Raw genomic sequence first — 6,777 nt, 5'->3', positions numbered from 1 at the left:
TCCTCCCTCCTCCGATCCCACCGCCCACCTCCTCTCTCCTCCCTCCTCCCAGCCCCTCCTCCCTCCATCTCTATTTTTCTTGTTTTTTACTGTAGTTTTTTTACTATTGTATAATGTAGTTTTTTACTATTTTTAGTAAGTGTTTAATAGAATCAGTAAGAAAATTAATAGAACTAGTTGAACTAGTTTATTTTTAGTAAGAACTAGTTTATTTTTATTTATAGTAAGTGCTTGGTTGAACTAGTTGAATTAATAGAACTAGTCTAATTAAAATTTTACTATAGAACTAGTTTATTTTTAGAAGAAAATTAATAGAACTAGTTTATTTTTAGGTGTATTTAACAGAATTCTAGGTTGATTCATTTTGAAGTGGACATGTCATATTTTGAACATGTCACATTTGTTGTTATTTTTTTAGTTAAAGCAATTATTCCCGCATCGACGTCGATGATGCCTGCTTGATCAGAGGGGCCATGTCCGGGACTGGGCTCCGTCGGGCTGGTACTCGGAGGTGCTACCTTCCGGGGGCACAACTTGGTGAGGAGCCAGCCCGTCGTTGACCCGAACCTTCTTTGGTGGCGGTCGCATGGGCCAGTGATGGTGCGGAGGCTTGAGGACCCCGCGAAGGTGATATGTCACCGTGTCAGCAAGGAGGACGAGCACGTCCGTCGCTACATGGTTGCGTTAGAGGGCAGTGTTGGGGATCGTAGCACAAATTGAAAATTTTCTACGCATCACCAAGAACAATCTATGGAGTCATCTAGCAACGAGAGGGAGAGGAGTGCATCTACATACCCTTGTAGATCGCAAGCGGAAGTGTTCAAGAGAACGGGGTTGATGGAGTCGTACTCGTCGTGATCCAAATCACCGATGACCGAGCGCCGAACGGATGGCACCTCCGCGTTCAACACACGTATGGTTGGGAGAGATGTCTCCTCCTTCTTGATCCAGCAAGGGAAGGAGAGTGATGGAGATCCAGCAGCACGATGGCGTGGTGGTGGAAGTAGCGAGATCTCGGCAGGGCTTCGCCAAGCGCAAGCGGGGAGCAAAAGGTGTCACGGGAGGGAGGGAGACGCCAGGGACTTGGGTGCGGCTGCCCTCCCTCCCCTCCACTATATATAGGGGGCCTGGGGGCGCCGGCCCCTAGAGATCTCATCTAATGGGGGGGGGGGGCGGCGGCCTAGGGGGTGGCTTGGCCCCCAAACCAGGTGGAGGCGCCCCCACCCCCTTAGGGTTTCCAACCCTAGGCGCAAGAGAGGCCCAAGGGGGCGCACCAACCTACCAGGGGCTGGTTCCCTTCCCACTTCAGCCCATGGTACCCTTCGGGATAGGTGACCCCACCCGGTGGACCCCCGGGACCCTTTCGGTGGTCCCGGTACAATACCGATGACCCCCGAAACTTTCCCGGTGGTTGAAACTGGACTTCCTATATACAAATCTTTACCTCCGGACCATTCCGGAACTCCTCGTGACGTCCGGGATCTCATTCGGGACTCCGAACAACTTTCGGGTTACCGCATACTAATATCTCTACAACCCTAGCGTCACCGAACCTTTAGTGTGTAGACCCTACGGGTTCGGGAACCATGCAGACATGACCGAGACAACTCTCCGGCCAATAACCAACAGCAGGATCTGGATACCCATGTTGGCTCCCACATGTTCCACGATGATCTCATCGAATGAACCACGATGTCGAGGATTCAATCAATCCCGTATTCAATTCCCTTTGTCAATCGGTATGTTACTTGCCCGAGATTCGATCGTCGGTATCCCAATACCTCGTTCAATCTCGTTACCGGCAAGTCACTTTACTCGTTCCGCAACACATCATCCCGTGACCAACCCTTAGTCGCATTGAGCTCATTACGATGATGTCTTACCGAGTGGGCCCAGAGATACCTCTCCGTCATGCGGAGTGACAAATCCCAGTCTCGATTCGTGCCAACCCAACAGACACTTTTGGAGATACCTGTAGTGCACCTTTATAGTCACCCAGTTATGTTGTGACGTTTGGCACACCCAAAGTATTCCTACAGTATCCGGGAGTTGTACAATCTCATGGTCTAAGGAAAGGATACTTGACATTAGAAAAGCTCTAGCAGACGAACTACACGATCTTGTGCTATGCTTAAGATTGGGTCTTGTCCATCACATCATTCTCCTAATGATGTGATCCCGTTATCAATGACATCTAATGTCCATAGTCAGGAAACCATGACTATATGTTGATCAACGAGCTAGTCAACTAGAGGCTCATTAGGGACATGTTGTGGTCTATGTATTCACACATGTATTATGATTTCCGGATAAAACAATTATAGCATGAACAATAGACAATTATCATGAACAAGGAAATATAGTAATAACCATTTTATTATTGCCTCTTGGGCATATTTCCAACAGTCTCCCACTTGCACTAGAGTCAATAATCTAGTTACATTGTGATGAATCGAACACCCATAGAGTTCTGGTGTTGATCATGTTTTGCTCGAGGAAGAGGTTTAGTCAACGGATCTGCGACATTAAGTCTGTATGCACTTTACAAATATCTATGTCTCCATTTTGAACATTTTCACGAATGGAGTTGAAGCGACGCTTGATATGCCTGGTCTTCCTATGAAACCTAGGCTCCTTGCCAAGGGCAATAGCTCCAGTGTTGTCACAGAAGAGAGTTATCGGGCCCGACGCATTGGGAATAACTCCTAGGTCGGTAATGAACTCCTTCACCCAGATTGCTTCTTGTGCTTCCTCCGAGGCTGCCATGTACTCCGCTTCACATGTAGATCTCGCCACGACGCTTTGCTTGCAACTGCACCAGCTGACTGCCCCACCATTCAAAATATACACGTATCCGGTTTGTGACTTAGAGTCATCCAGATCTGTGTCGAAGCTAGCATCGACGTAACCCTTTACGATGAGCTCTTCGTCACCTCCATAGACGAGAAACATATCCTTGGTCCTTTTCAGGTACTTCAGGATATTCTTGACCGCTGTCTAGTGTTCCATGCCGGGATTACTTTGGTACCTTCCTACCAAACTTACGACAAGGTTTACATCAGGTCTGGTACACAGCATGGCATACATGATAGACCCTATGGCCGAGGCATAGGGGACGACACTCATCTTTTCTCTATCTTCTACCGTGGTCGGGCATTGAGTCGTGCTCAATCTCATACCTTGCAATACAGGCAAGAACCCCTTCTTGGACTGATCCATATTGAACTTCTTCAATATCTTGTCAAGGTACGTACTTTGTGAAAGACCAATGAGGCGTCTCGATCTATCTCTATAGATCTTGATGCCTCATATATAAGCAGCTTCTCCAAGGTCCTTCGTTGAAAAACACTTGTTCAAGTAGGCCTTTATGCTTTCCAAGAATTCTATATCATTTCCCATCAATAGTATGTCATCCACATATAATATGAGAAATGCTACAGAGCTCCTACTCACTTTCTTGTAAACACATGCTTCTCCATAAGTCTGCGTAAACCCAAACGCTTTGATCATCTCATCAAATCGAATGTTCCAACTCCGAGATGCTTGCACCAGCCCATAGATTGAGCGTTGGAGCTTGCACACCTTGTCAGCATTCTTAGGATCGACAAAACCTTCCGGCTGCATCATATACAATTCTTCCTTAAGGAAACCATTAAGGAATGCCGTTTTGACGTCCATTTACCATATCTCATAATCATAGAATGCGGCAATTGCTAACATGATTCGGACGGACTTCAACTTCGCTACAGGTGAGAAAGTCTCATCGTAGTCAACCCCTTGAACTTGTCGATAACCCTTAGCGACAAGCCGAGCCTTATAGATGGTCACATTACCATCCGCGTCTGTCTTCTTCTTAAAGATCCATTTTTTTCTATGGCTCGCCGATCATCGGGCAAGTCAGTCAAAGTCCATACTTCGTTTTCATACATGGATCATATCTCGGATTTCATGGCTTCCAGCCATTTATCGAAATCTGGGCCCGCCATCGCTTCTTCATAGTTCGAAGGTTCACCATTGTCTAACAACATGATTTCCAGGACAGGGTTGCCATACCACTCTGGTGCGGAACGTGTCCTTGTGGACCTTCAAAGTTCAGTAGCAACTTGATCTGAAGTTTCATGATCATCATCATTAACTTCCTCCCTAGTCGGTGCAGGCACCTCAGGAACATTTTCTTGAGCTGCGCCACTCTCCGGTTCAAGAGGCAATACTTCATCAAGTTCTACTTTCCTCCCACTTACTTCTTTCGAGAGCAACTCTTTCTCTAGAAAGGATCCATTCTTGGCAACAAAGGTCTTGCCTTCGGATCTGAGGTAGAAGGTATACCCAATAGTTTCTTTAGGGTATCATATGAAGACGCATTTTTCCGATTTGGGTTCGAGCTTTTCAGGTTGAAGTTTCTTGACATAAGCATCGCATCCCCAAACTTTCAGAAACGACAGCTTAGGTTTCTTGCCAAACCACAATTCATACGGTGTCGTCTCAACGGATTTCGACGAAGCCCTATTTAAAGTGAATGCGGCAGTCTCTATAGCATAACCCCAAAATGATAGCGGTAGATTGGTAAGAGACATCATAGATCGTACCATATCCAATAGGGTGCGATTACGACGTTCGGACACACCATTACACTATGGTGTTCCAGGCGGCGTGAGTTGTGAAACTATTCCACATTTCCTTAAGTGCGTGCCAAATTCGTGACTCAAATATTCTCCCCCACGATCTGATCGTAAGAACTTGATTTTCCTGTCACGTTGATTCTCAACCTCACTCTAAAATTCCTTGAACTTTTCAAAGGTCTCAGACTTGTGTTTCATTAAGTAGACATACCCATATCTACTTAAGTCATTAGTGAGGGTGAGGACATAACGATAGCCACCGCGAGCCTCAACGCTCATTGGACCGCACACATTAGTATGTATGATTTCCAATAAGTTGGTTGCTCACTCCATTGTTCCGGAGAACGGAGTCTTGGTCATTTTGCCCATGAGGCATGGTTCGCACGTGTCAAATGATTCATAATCAAGAGACTCCAAAAGTCCATCTGCATGGAATTTCTTCATGCGTTTGACACCAATGTGACCAAGGCGGCAGTGCCACAAGTATGTGGGACTATCATTATCAACCTTACATCTTTTGGCATTCACACTATGAATATGTGTAACATCATGTTCGAGATTAAATAAGAATAAACCATTGACCAGCGGGGCATGACCATAAAACATGTCTCTCATATAAATAGAACAACCATTATTCTCAGATTTAAATGAGTAGCCATCTCGCATTAAACGAGATCCAGATACAATGTTCATGCTCAAAGTTGGTACTAAATAACAATTATTGAGGTTTAAAACTAATCCCATAGGTAAATGTAGAGGTAGCGTGCCGACGGCGATCACATGGACCTTGGAACCATTCCCGACGCGCATCGTCACCTCGTCCTTCGCCAGTCTCCGTTTATTCCGCAGTTCCTGTTTTGAGTTACAAATATGAACAACTGCACCGGTATCAAATACCCAGGAGCTACTACAAGCGTTGGTTAGGTACACATCAATAACATGTATATCACATATACCTTTGGTATTGCCGGCCTTCTTATCCGCTAAGTACTTGGGGAAGTTCCGCTTCCAGTGACCGTTTCCCTTGCAATAAAAGCACTCAGTCTCAGGCTTAGGTCCATTCTTTGGCTTCTTCCCGGCAGCTTGCTTACCGGGCGCGGCAACTCCCTTGTCGTCCTTCTTGAAGTTCTTTTTACCCTTGCCTTTCTTGAACTTAGTGGTTTTATTCACCATCAACACTTGATGTTCCTTTTTGATTTCCACCTTCGCTGATTTCAGCATTGAATATACCTCGGGAATGGTCTTTTCCATCCCCTGCATATTGAAGTTCATCACAAAGCTCTTGTAGCTAGGTGGGAGCGACTGGAGGATTCTGTCAATGACTGCATCATCCGGGAGATTAACTCCCAGCTGAGACAAGTGGTTGTGCAACCCAGACATTTTGAGTATGTGCTCGCTGACAGAACTGTTCTCCTCCATCTTACAACTTTAGAACTTGTCGGAGACTTCATATCTCTCGACCCGGGCATGAGCTTGGAAAACCATTTTCAGCTCTTGGAACATCTCATATGCTCCATGTTGCTCAAAACGCTTTTGGAGCCCCGGTTCTAAGCTGTAAAGCATGCCGCACTGAACCAGGGAGTAATCATCACTATGCATCTGCCAAGCGTTCATAACGTCTTGTTCTGCAGGAAAAACATGTGCTTCATCTAGCGGTGCATCAAGGACATATGCTTTCCTGGCAGCTATGAGGATAATCCTCAGGTTACGGACCTAGTCCGTGTAGTTGCTGCCATCGTCTTTCAGCTTAGTTTTCTCTAGGAACGCGTTGAAGTTGAGGGCAACATTAGCGTGGGCCATTTGATCTATAAGACATATTGCAAAGATTTTTGGACTATGTTCATGATAATTAAGTTCATCTAATCAAATTATTAAATGAACTCCCACTCAAATAGACATCCCTCCCGTCATCTAAGTGATACATGATCCGAGTCAACTAGGCCGTGTCCGATCATCACGTGAGACGGACTAGTCATCATCGGTGAACATTTTCATGTTGATCGTATCTTCTATACGACTCATGTTCGACCTTTCGGTCTTCCGTGTTCCGAGGCCATGTCTGTACATGCTAGGCTCGTCAAGTCACCTAAGTGTATTGCGTGTGTAAATCTGGCTTACACCCGTTGTATGCGAACGTTAGAACCTATCACACCCGATA

Source organism: Triticum dicoccoides, chromosome 7A, assembly GCF_002162155.2.
Source record: "Triticum dicoccoides isolate Atlit2015 ecotype Zavitan chromosome 7A, WEW_v2.0, whole genome shotgun sequence".
Taxonomy (NCBI): domain Eukaryota; kingdom Viridiplantae; phylum Streptophyta; class Magnoliopsida; order Poales; family Poaceae; genus Triticum; species Triticum dicoccoides.
The sequence above is the reverse complement of the archived record's forward strand: the minus strand, read 5'-3'. Positions refer to the sequence as shown.